Raw genomic sequence first — 12,846 nt, 5'->3', positions numbered from 1 at the left:
AAAAATCAAGTTAGGTGCAGAAATCTCTAGAAGGGTGGTGAGACCACATCGATGCTTTGGCTAATACTAAAGAGGTGATGGCTTTCGAGTTCAACATGTCTTAGGTGAATGCGTAGAGAACAGTGCGAGTTTCTTTTTCCCTTTTTAAGTGTTTCATGCCCATGTCCACCAAAGTTTCAGTGACGATGGAAATGACGTCCAAAGCTTAACACGTTAGAAGACAAAAAGGTCCGTCTCGTGAGTCGACCCACGACCTCTCGGTCGGTGACAACAGCTCCCGGGCACGCTATTCATTGCGCCACGATGGCACGCTTCGTAGGCTTTCAAAACACGCCTTCTACATCTATTACTGCCCTGTCAAAGTACTCTTGGTAAATTGTAATAATGCACTTGACCGTAAAATTAGTTCCTTTTTTTAACTATTACCACGCCTTCGCAGGAAAAGATTGTCGATGGGCTCAATAATGCCTCACTATATATATTGCCTCACACGTTACCTTCGTCTATCAAATGCTAATCGGGGATTGCGCACATTGCAGAAAGACAGCTAGCAATTAGACTCGTTCAGAGGCTACCTGCCACGGTGGTGTGGTGGCTAAGGCACTCGGCTGCTGACCCGCGGATCGCAGGATCGAATTCCGGCTGCGGCGGCTGCTTTTCCCTATGACGCAAAAGTGCTTGAGGCCCGTGTGCCTAAATTTAGGGGCGCGTTCAAGAACCCAAGGTGGTCTAAACTTCTGGATCCTTCACTACGGCGTCTCTCATAATCATATGGTGGTTTTGGGACGTTAAATACCAAAAATTTTTATTGTTAATATCCTCCATCGCCTGACAAGCGCAAACAATAGCATTGTCATCGTGTTGAGTGAAGAACTGCAGTCACGCTTGTGTACGCAAGATTTGGAAGCACTGCCTTATATTATTTATTTGCTTGTTCTCCGTCCATTCAAGCCGAGCTGAAATATCGCTCCCTCGTGAATGTGAGGACGAGCCTCACTCAGCAGGCAATTAGTAGGCGGGTAGTATTCGTAGCCTGACTGTAGAACGAAGTGAAACTGATCTCCCCGCTTTCTTTCCGTTCGTTGTAGCCTAGGCAAGGCGGTCGCCTTTCTTTGTCGAGCAATGTAACGCTTTAATGAGCCTTCTCGTAACCCTCTTCGACTACGTCCGGGCAATACAGCGCATGCTTGTGGCAGCTGCCATTAGAAGAATCGAAAAGTGCTCGCATTAGAGACTGCTGATGTGTGGGGTAATTTGTTTCAACCAAATTAGAGCGTTTCAAGGCTTCGTCGAATAATTACGCAAAGCGGGCAGACGGTAGTCTTGAATGGCGCTGCTGTAAATAAAGGCATGGTGCTGAAATTACGTGCCCTCGACGCATGGACTTTGAATCGATTTTTGGCGTTTTTGTCAGCAATTTTATTTACTCTGTCCCGGTCTGTCATCACAGTTTTGTGGCATTCTCAGTGGTATTTTACAAATGTTAGTTAGATAACAGAGTAAGGTGCAAAATGTATTACATTTTTTTTTCTATTATTCCCACTTTCTCTACCACAAACAAAAGCTTGGCTAACCTCCTTTTTTTCCTTTTTGTTTCTCTATTTCGCTCATTCAGACATTCGGAGTATCACTTTTCTTTTTTTCTTTTTTTACAAACACCCGCAGTTTATGAATATTTTTTCAAGTGCAGGTGCTGCGCAGCCTAGATGGCCACATGAAAGTACGCGATCTCTCATAATGGTAAGAACACCTACGCATCGAGCAATGGAATTATTTCTCGCGCAACTTTAAGCTACCTAAAAGCATGAAATATGGGGTGAGTGCTTAGTGTAACATATTTCTTTCAAATAGCGCTAAGAAACAAGTCTGGGAAAAGACGGGAGGAAACAGGGTAATACGACGACTCTCAACTTGAATTTTATTGAAAAGGCGCGAAATATAAGCCTTTATTACTGCACCAGCTGGCAGAAAAAAAAACAAGAAAGGCATAACGAATGAAAGTGCAAAAATGGGTACCAGAAAAGCAGGCGCAGCTAGAAAAAGGAATCTAATTTTCTTATTTTCTCGTTTGTTTTTGTCTTAAAATAAACAATCTAGCATGCATAGTCAGGTCAAAGCCGGTCTTTACTTAATTGGTCAGTAAAGAAACTTACCGCTTCACGGAAAAATTTTCAACCTAGTACTGAAGTCGCAGAAGAAAACTGAAACAAAATAACATTGACGCCTGGACCATATACATTCGTGCGTGCATTTCTTTTCCAGCAGTGAATGGTCATTCACCTCCTCTATTTGTCTGGGAACTGCATTTTTCTGGCACATTTACATTCTCGGCTATTGTTCGCCCGGTCGTTCCACGAAGCGAGCGACAAACGAACCCTATATGCAGAAATGTGCATCCGCGTTTCTCTCGTTAATATTGTTTGTGTTTCTTAGTAATTACCTTCACAAACACTCGAGTGGAGCCGAAAGGGCCACGCTCCGCAAACGATGCTAGATACCGGAATAAAAAGCGGAAAGAGAGAGAAAGAATAAGGGAGAGGAGGATGTGCGAAGTAGCTTTGCGTTTACAAGCAATTAAGCCGTCACCAGCTTCGTTCGCTTCGCAGTCTGAAGAGATGGCGCTGTCGTTGTAGTCGTCGTGGACGAGCGAATGTATACGACGACTCGCGCAAAGCGGGTGAATGTGAAGGGGGTAGAAAAGAGACATTACCTCCAGCAAGGTACTCGGGTGGTGCCGTCTTCTATTTGTGGGCTCGCTGCTTACTTTACGCGTACGACTCACTTGTACTGCGCGCCGTCTTTCGCCACCCAGAGGCGCGAGAAACGAAAAAAAGAGGAGTCGGGAGTCACGAGAATCTTGCCGGCCATTATTTATATTCCACTTCCGAGGCGACTCTATGCACGACATCAATTCTCTCTCGTCCTTTCTCTCTCTCTTTCGTGGCGAGAAATACGACGTCTTCTCAACGGGCGGGCCACCTTTTGGTTGCATTTCACTTTTATTCATATTCCTACCACACTATCATCGTTCGTCTTCCGTTTTAAACTTCCTCGCCTTGATCTTCAACGTCTTCTTTTTGTGCTTTCCGTAATTTAACTTGCACGAATTTTTCTTTCCTTCTTTTTTCTACCTCAAGATTCCTCCTTTCGCTATGCGTAAGGAAAGAGCACGCGTAAACATTTACATTTTACGAGACGCCTTTAACCGCGGCCGTTTCAGCGTGGTACAACGTCGTGAGCTAGACGAGTCCAGAGAAGACGAGCTCCGGAAGGAGGTCGGATTTCCTTTGTCGCTCGCCATGTAATGCACTCGCGTCACCATCGAAGCGGACCCGTGCACGTTGCTTCCGACCGATCCCAGCCTCGTACGTTAACGTCCGCGCGGTACCTCGTGGTGTGTTCCGCGGTACTGACTGTTACTTCGTTTCGGGGAAGAGGTGAAAAGTAAGCGTGTCGGTTGGTGCGGCTGCAAAACTTATGTGTATAATGCGCTGGTGAAGCGCTCGCTTCGCGGATAAAATTACATGTACCCGTTTACAATACCTTCTTTATGCGAAGCAAGGAACGCTTGTGATTATATCATCAAAGGTTCACCAATAACAAAAGCTGAAAGTGAACTTTTGTATATACTATATATATATATATATATATATATATATATATATATATATATATATATATATATATATATATATATATATATATATATATATAATAAATTGTGCACAATAAAATACCCTAATTAACTCTGCAGCAATTATTGAGGTCATAAGCAATACGTTTAAACAAATTAATACATTTGCCATCGTTTTTTCTGAGGTTGAATAGTTTCAGGTATCAATATTGTCAAAGTTTCAACTGGTAATATTGAAAGCCTGCGTGTATGTTGTTATATATCCTAAATTATATTAGCTATAACGTAAACGCTGACATAGAGGTTCCCATTTTAACGCTATTTTGCTGTTTATTTTGCCGTTTTTTTTTCACTTTCGTGCCTTCTTTTTTATCACTTCTTATTCAATAAATATGATTATTACGCTTTTACACACCGGAACCAGAACTTGTTAACGAGGCTAGGAGAGTTCCGGAAATATGTATCACCTGGGACTCTTTGACGCGCGCCTAAATGTCGGTGCATTGGCCTTTGGCGCTTTCGCCTCCATCGGAAATGACCGCTGCGTCGGGATAGAACCCGCGACCTACGACTCATCAATCTAGCAATGCGTAACGACAGTACCCCCGCAACAGCGAATTGCTCGAATCCGATGAGTCGCGAAAGACCGTTTCCAAGATACAGGCTAGACAGATCCTCAGCTCACACACCACTCAATCGGCTTTTTATGATGATGGAATTCTGTACCACGCATGACGAAGTACAAGCGCATGCATGTATCTGCGTAAAGTAAAAAATGCGTTTCCGTTCTGCACTTATGGAACATAGTCTTGCCTTCTTTATATGAACATTTCATTTCTTTTTGTCTTCCTTACTTTGCCCTTGTTTGCTCTCTCCACAATGAAAGATGCTTTACGCCTTACATACGTTGTCAATTCATCTAACTGGTTGCTCTACGTTAAAAAAAAAGCTCCATTAATCTCGTTCTCCGGTCCTCTCAATTTTTCATGTCAGCCGGCATTGTGTGCGCTTCTATATTGCGCTGAAGAGTCCTTAATAGAGATGTAAGCTTGCTTCGCAAACAACCTGCCTCTTTACTGTTGAGAACGCATACAAAAATGCGTGCTCTTTCGTTAGCTTAGCAGAAAGAGCGAACTGACTGGTGCATACAATTTAAAACTAAGCAGAAGAACACGGTACTACCATAATTGGTTTAACGTTCAAAAGAAGTTGTCTGTTATGATAAAGGAATGGGCGTCACATATCTGCTGAAGGGCATACGAAATAGTAGAGTGCGGGCATATAATGTTATCAAGCGATTGTTGGCAATTTTTTATAATAGTGAGCTCTATATCACGCACAAAAGGGGCAATTACTAATGTCTTGTGAGACATCTGCCAGGAAGAGTGGCTGAAACTGGGTGAAAAAAATAATAATTATGAGTAGGGCCATTTTCTACAGGTATATTACGCCGTCTCTATTTGTTCTCTCCTGTGATGAAACACGATTCCTAAATCCAAAAATATGGCAGCTCTGATCGGACATTTGTTTCAGTATTTTGGCCCTCGTTTCCAGATTGCCACAGATCTTCAACGTTTTCGCGGGAGTCAACTCGTGGGGCAATATACTCCTTTGATAAGGTCATTCGGTGGTCATATCAAAAGTGTTGCAGAGCTCTTTTATAATAATGATATAGTTTTCTATACATAAGCGTCTGCTTGTTCCTCTCATTTATCACGTTTCTTTCACACGGCCGGTAATTTAATACAAGTTTCGGAATGAAACCACTACAGAGGACGCTAGGACAGACTGGTCCGGAAATTGATAAGAGAGAGAGAGTGATGGTGACAGTGTGAGAGCACTTGTCCCTGAAGAGTGCAACAACGCCTTCAGCGCCTTCTTTGCTTAAAGCTCTCTGACAGTGTTTCAGTACCCTTTCCTCGAATATTGTTGTCCATTTTGATTTAGGCTCAGTGGCTATTCGTGAAGGCCATGCCGACTTACGGGTTCAGACAGGAACTGATGATGCATGCAGAAGGGGGTCATTACCAACGTTGGACAGGGGAAGTCAAGAGCTCTCTTCCAAGGACAAACTAAGCTGCAAACTTGCTAAACTGGTTACGATGCCGATATGCTGATTGCCAAATAATGTCCCTCCAAGGGCTACATCAGATCAGCCTTATAAATCAACGTATCCCTCCAGACGTTGCTCGTAGGATTATCGTACATTGAACTCCGCTATCTGCAGGCGTTCCTTGCGAACGTTTTATGAGCGGCAGCACCGAATTGCTCGCTATAGGTTGATGACTCCTCATAACCGCTAGCCGGGGTCTTAAAATAAAGACTGAATGAGCAACAGAGGAGGAGAGGCAATTATTTATATGGCATATACACAGAGCGGGCACATAAGGGAGCATAGGAGGTACACCACAAGGCGGGTTGTTAACTTTGTCCAAATAAATGCAACCACGTTCATCTGATTGGCGCGCCTCGTTTGCATTAACAATTCCTTCCGTGCCTTCACTTTTACTACACGGCGCATAATCGACGCCAACTTCTCTCAGGCAATACACCACACTCACCGGCACCAGCCTTTCATGGTGCCTGCAAAGAGAGGCACCGTGTGGCACCTTCATTCACTCCATTTGATGAGTAAGCGCTATTTCTCCTGATTGGATTGCGATTCGACCGCCACTGTCGTTTATTCTTCCTGGTTGCGCGGGCGCGGAAGCTGCCCCTGCTGCTCCTCTCTGCGCAAGTTGTCTTTATCAGGCACCCTCAGCCAATCAGAACGGTCCCTGGCGGACAATCTACGCGAACGCTATTGGACGTGTTTAATACCAGGTCTTTGTAGGCGCTGTGAAAATGAACGTGGAGAGGGTTCGAAATTTGAACAAGATCCCCCTCCCTAAAAAAAACAAAAAAAAATTCACCACCCAAGCACTCCGTACATATATGGTTAACCAGAGAAAGCTGGAATGTGTGGCACCGCTATTTATCCGGCGGTTCAACACCACTTGGCACTGAAGCATTTCACAATTACTGGTAAAACACATCTTTCGCTCGGGTTTGCCACAGTGCTAATTTCACATGTCTCACATTGTGTCTTCATGATCACGGGGAGCAAGTAATTTCGTGAAAGAAGGGAAAAAAAAGAAAGAAGTGAGACCCGTAACTGTCTGAAGCTAAGTGCGACATCTCAGCTGTAGCTTTCGAAGGAATGAAATATGAAGGAATTAAAAGGGATCGAGCAAGAAGTAAAGTTTCACAAAAGGAAAAAAAAATCACACCATATCCACGGAGTGAATGATGATGAGAGTGGCAAAACGTCTGTCCATCCGTCCGTCCGTCCATCTGCCTGCCTGCCTGCCTGCCTGCCTGTCTGTCTGTCTGTCTGTCTGTCTGTCTGTCTGTCTGTCTGTCTGTCTGTCTGTCTGTCTGTCTGTCTGTCTGTCTGTCTGTCTGTCTGTCAACGAGCATGAGCCGCTGCGGCTCGTGATATACTGCTGGTTATGCCTGACGCAGCACAAGGTCCGACTAAGAGGAGCTTCGCCAATAAAGGACTGGAACATGGTTTAAGGAGTACGAGGACAGGGCACCACTCGCCTAGAGCTACACGGTGTCAGGAGCGCAAAGACGGCAAGCCGATCGGCGAGAGCTACGCTGTCGTCGGAGATAGCGGACCGCACAACTGTTCAGCACGGAATCCACCATGGAGGAATCATGAATGCAATGAGCGGTTAAATGCGTTCCGCAATGCGTTAATCACAGTGGTATTTCTCGAACTACAGGTCGTCACAAACGTCGCAGCCAAAGCTAATGTGCTGCTGAAGATACTCCGGCAATTATCACGTTGACGTCGCAACGCCACGTTGTTGCAAGCGTATGACATCGTGAGCCAACTAGGCGGGGAGGTGTCGGGAGCCACTGTTGCGCGTGGGCTCGGCGCCACGGCTGCGACGACGTCACTCATGACGCAGCCAATGGCGCGCGTGCTGGGGAACGACGTAAATGATAACACTGCCAATGGAGACCACTTGTGACACGCTGCCTGCTGAACGGATTCTCGTTTCTCCTAGCCATATACAGCTTTCGATGTAAAAAAATTCACAGCATATCCACGTAGTGAATGAATATGAGTGGGGCGAAGCGTCAATCCCTGCGTCCGTCCGTCCGTCCGTCTGTCTGTCTGTCTGTCTGTCTGTCTGTCTGTCTGTCTGTCTGTCTGTCTGTCTGTCTGTCTGTCTGTCTGTGTGTGTGTGTGTGTGTGTTTGCTTGTCTGCCTGTTTGTTTGTCCGACCGTCCGTCCATCCACTCCTATCACACCAGAGCACGCATACGATGGACCGACAAACGGACGCTTCACCCCACTCATCATCAATCACTTCGTCGATATGCTGCGATTTTTTTATCACACTTGTTTGCAAATGAGCTTGGAAAAAGCAGCGTGAATTTGGATTCGGACAAAAGGATGACTCAAGCCCCCCTAGCGAGCCTGAAATGTGAATACAATCAGTGCACGCATCAATGCGTCGAGTTTTGTCCTTTCTTGGGTGATAAAGGTATTTCGTTGCACCTTCGCACTTGTTCATAGAGGTTTCATGGTTTTTACTAAGACTCATTCATTTTCTCGGTCTTTACCACTATACTGTTTATTTATGGGGAGTTGAAGGCACCTGTTTTTACAAGGCAGTGATAGACGCTCAAGAATGTACTTGTGCTTAGAAATACAAAGGAAGACGTTCAACTCAAGAATATGCATAGATACCCTAATTGTGCGGATACCACAATGTAGTACCCTAACTTGTAATAATGGCTCAAGGCAAACGTGAGTGAAGAAATCATGAACACACGTACTATTGAAATAATACATTATTGATACATAGGATTTAACGTTCCGAAACCACCACATGATTTTGAGGGACGACGTAGTGAATAGCTCCTTAAATTTCGATCGTCTGGTGTTGTCTGATGTTCACTCACATCGCACAGTCAATGGGCCTTTACCATATGACCTCTAACAAACTTTGAACGTTGTGCCCAGGATCCAAACTACGACCTTCGAGTCAGCAGCCACGCACTTTAACCAATCATCCACTGTGCTGGACATGTGGGAATAAAGCTCAAACCTAAATAAAAATAAAAGAAGCCACCTTTCGCTAAAGAGAACGATGTGTGAATGCGAATCAGTGGGAAGATTTGTCGCTTGAGCGGGAGAAAGTGTACTTTATTGAGAGCTTGTGGTAGCGCTAACGCTGACACTGGCAGTGGCGTCGATGCTGGCGCTCTTCACGGCGTTGCGCAGGAGAGATAGAGGCGCGCACGCTCCATGATTTCATACCGTGGAACTACCCTGGTTGTATGCAGCTGTCACATCATACACCTGTCTTGCGTCCGCTCCGTAGAGTAGAGGATTCCTAAAGGAGAAATGCTGTTCGCTTGATGTGCGCTCGAACGTTGCGATCGCTGGAGAGGGTGAAGCGAAAGAGATGACACGTGGCGAGCAGCGACAGGCCAGGGGGAGAGTGACGTCAGCGCGCGTGCACTGCGAGGGAAGGTGTGACCTACTTGGCACCGCCCCAACATCTGCGGCCAGGGGAGCGCGGTGGGGACGGAGGGACACCAATACTTAGGGTAGTCAAAGAGATGCTTCACACATAAAATTGAAGATGTGAAGTCGGATATGCATGCATTTCGTGCTTGGTATAGACTGATTTGCATAATTTGTGCTGGGTGTAAATTATGATTTTGGATCACCTCCTTACGAATCTTTGGTCATTGGTCGGACAAAAGTTATCCTAAAATACTTTATATGTTATAAAAAGTTTGTTGTTGTTGTTGTTGTTGTTGTTGTCCTCGTCGTCGTCGTCGTCGTCGTTGTTATTGTTGTTACTACTTTTGCACAGCTCACATACTTTCGTCGTGTTCTGCTTCACTTTAAACAGAAGCTTTTTTCGATTAATGAAACACACTACAGTGTTTTTTAGACTGTTCTTAGTGGTCATGAGGGAACATCTCATTTTCTGTAGTTAGAAAATATTTTCATCACTATTTAGCCATACTGTCTGCCATAGCAGTAAAGCTGAAAGGCAAGTAAGACAATTTATTTGTCACTATAGCACGCAAACATACATTGTAGAAAAACCACAGATATGTGTCATCTCTGCACAATAAAAAAATTTGACTCCTCTCTCTTCCTTTTTATCTCTTTATGCGTCGTGTCGCGCGACCTTGTAGTGTCACGCTTTTTATAAAGTTAATGCAACCTGACCATCCTTTTAACAGCGCTTTCAAACAGTTCATAATGTTATGTACACGGTAAGGAAGGCGATGCACTGTACACATTCCACTATTATTATAGAGCATGCTGTCGGCACATGTAAACTGGAAGTTAGCATGACGCTAAAGTATGGGAGGGCGCCGATTGTTTATACCCACGTCAGCCCGAAAACAATTCACTTTAAATATAATCACCACGGTCTAGGAAAACGCACTCTCTACTAGCACAGGTGCAGCTATAGAGGCAGAGCATACTTCACTAAAACGTGACAAAAAATTAGAATGGAATAAGAAATAATAAATAACGACTACTTTGAAATCGACGCCGGCGCACTAACTCATCTTCGTGTAATGTCTGCGTGAGGGCTGAATGAGGAGCGAGATCCCACAAAGGCCTCATCTGCTGCTGGCTTGTGCGTGATCGCGCTAATGAAATCCACGCACTGCAAAATCACCCCGCGCGGTTGTTGACACTTCGACGCTGTGGGCTTGTCGGTGTCCGAGGAAAAAGCTGTATAATTGAGTTTTCTCCGGCGGTTCACAGTTGGCGGACTTCAAAAATGGTTATGCACTTTCTCTCTTTCACACACACACACACACACACACACACACACACACACACACACACGCACGCACACACAGGCACGCACGCACACACACGAACGAACATACAATGCGGGACTTTCTGAACCAGCGCCATCTATTGAGAGCAAGCACGTTACGAGCTCACGGCAAACACAGACACGCTAACAGATGGTAAACACGGAAGTGCTCGCAGCGAGTGGGGAAAATTAGCAGTGGTCCGTGAGCAGATAGATGCTGTTGCAGAGTGCGCCGGGCATGCGGTATCATCATCGTCGTCGTCATCATCATTATCGTCGTCGTCATCATCATCATCATTCTGACTACACCCACTGCAGGGCAGAGACCTCCCCCATGATACGCCAATCAACCCAGTCTTGTGCTTTCTGCGGCCACGTCAAACCTGCGAACTTTTTTAATCTCATCGGCCCACCTAACTCTCTGTATCCCTCTCCTGTGTTTGCCTTCCCTGGGAATCCAGTCAGTTACAGCTAATGACCAGCTCTGGTTTGGGAGTGTGAGATCGTGAGATTTGGTTCGTCAGTGTATACATGCTGTCGCACAGTGCGCCAGGCATGCGGTAGGTGAGTTCCATTCTAATCAAACCATGACAAGACGAGTGTGCTGTTTTTCGAGGAAGACTGCGATCACAGGAGCGAGGCTGGAGGCTTGCAGCTCGTTGATTTTAAGTGTTCGGAGAAAGCGTAATGCACCTGCTTGACCATTTTCTGTCTTTTTCTTTTTTCCAAAGATTTGCAAAAAAAAACATTTGTGGGCTGTCAAAAATAAAGGGTCTATAGTTGGTGACTGTTGATACTTGATTACTGCTCTCATACGTCACTGACAAAACCTTCAGGATGGTAATTCAATAAGCTGTGATTAAGGACAACTTTACTTCTTTCATATAGCGCTTTCTAACCTAATTTTGTGTACACCAGCCTTCACCGTGCCTGAATACCTTCCCTTACATCTGCGAAACGCTTGAGCACACCATTACATCCTACTGGTCCATTCTCGCGAGCTTGCCACCTATTATAACCTTAACAGATTTGTGTGTGTGTGTGTGTGTGTGTGTGTGTGTGCGTGCGTGTGTTATTTCAAATATATCTGTGTCTCATCATTTCTTCTTGTTTTTTGCACTTATAATATTCTCACGGTATTTATATCCTGCACTTCATATGCAGCACATATGCTGAGGCGTCTAGTTTTTACTTAAGCACGCCTAGTGTTGTAAAATATCACAGTCCGGGCGGGGATTGTTGCAATGTCAGACATGCGGTTGTCGTTTCGCCGACCCTCACCACTGAAGGACTTTATAATTTAAATTTTTATTTATTCGTCATCATTCCAACTTTCCATCCTTGGAGTGATGATAAATAAATGAAAATTTAGTAAATGAATAAACAATGGCACTGTTGCAAACAAAATGCTTAAAAAATTAACCAGAACTCAGAGAAAAACGCAGCAAGCGCGTGTAAAACAAGTCAGGCGGTAATAAAAATTATGACAATAATTTGGACTGACCAGCGCAACATGCTGTTTCGGCTAGTATATTAGAGCCGTGAATCATTCCATCGACCCGGAAACATAATGCTTAATTTCGTGCTCTCTTTTGTCGTGTCTACATCATATCGAAGCGACACGAAAACGACGAAGGGTGGCTGCTGAATCGTCACTGTGTGAAACATGAAAGTGCAACGTAAAGCGTGAGCGATTGAAATGAAGCGATAAATTTCTCAGTGGCGTTCCAGCATGGGGAAACCGTAGTCTCGGCAAGCTTCAGTCCCCCTCATTACACGCTCGAAGAACAGGCGTGTATGATTAATTGCATCTTCATTTTCCACGCGATACTCTTTCTCTTCGTTCAAGCTTTAATGAGCCCTTTGCAAAGGCATCGGCAGACTGTGTACCGTGTCGCTTGGAAAAACATCAACCGAAATAAAGAACAAACCAACGAGACGGTAATGCACTTGCATCTGAAGGCATCTTTTATTTTTGATAAGCCAGCTTGTTTTTCTCTTGCGTTAGGAAAAGTACCGTATGCTCTGGGACCGACACACTCGAAAAATCTGGGTTTAGTCGATCGGAAGCCTGAAGCATGGGCGCAGACGCAGACAGCGAATAGACAGAACTAGTGGTGAAAGAAGGAAATGACACTTGTAAATAAATAAGGAAATAAATAAATAAATAAATATTCATAAATAATACATTAACCAAGGCCTGTGCTCTGACCACTCGGCCACCAATTTTTTTCCTTTATTTAATTGCTAACAAGCCAGCATATATAGTTTGGGGAGCATCTCAATTACGTGATCCAGGACATGTGATTGTGTCACAACTCGGTATTCGCCGAGCATTGTGCAAGCAAGGTT

At 44.7% G+C, this 12,846-nt stretch overlaps 1 protein-coding gene across 1 annotated transcript in view; it reads right to left on the bottom strand.

The window, feature by feature from the left end:
- The window catches only part of LOC142814287 (uncharacterized), a 687,423-nt gene that overhangs the window by 574,074 nt on the left and 100,503 nt on the right, over positions 1-12,846 (bottom strand). The gene's annotated exons all lie outside the window — the stretch shown is intronic.

Source organism: Rhipicephalus microplus, chromosome 4 (genome assembly GCF_043290135.1).
Source record: "Rhipicephalus microplus isolate Deutch F79 chromosome 4, USDA_Rmic, whole genome shotgun sequence".
Lineage (NCBI taxonomy): Eukaryota > Metazoa > Arthropoda > Arachnida > Ixodida > Ixodidae > Rhipicephalus > Rhipicephalus microplus.
This window is presented reverse-complemented; position numbering and strand designations above follow the sequence as displayed.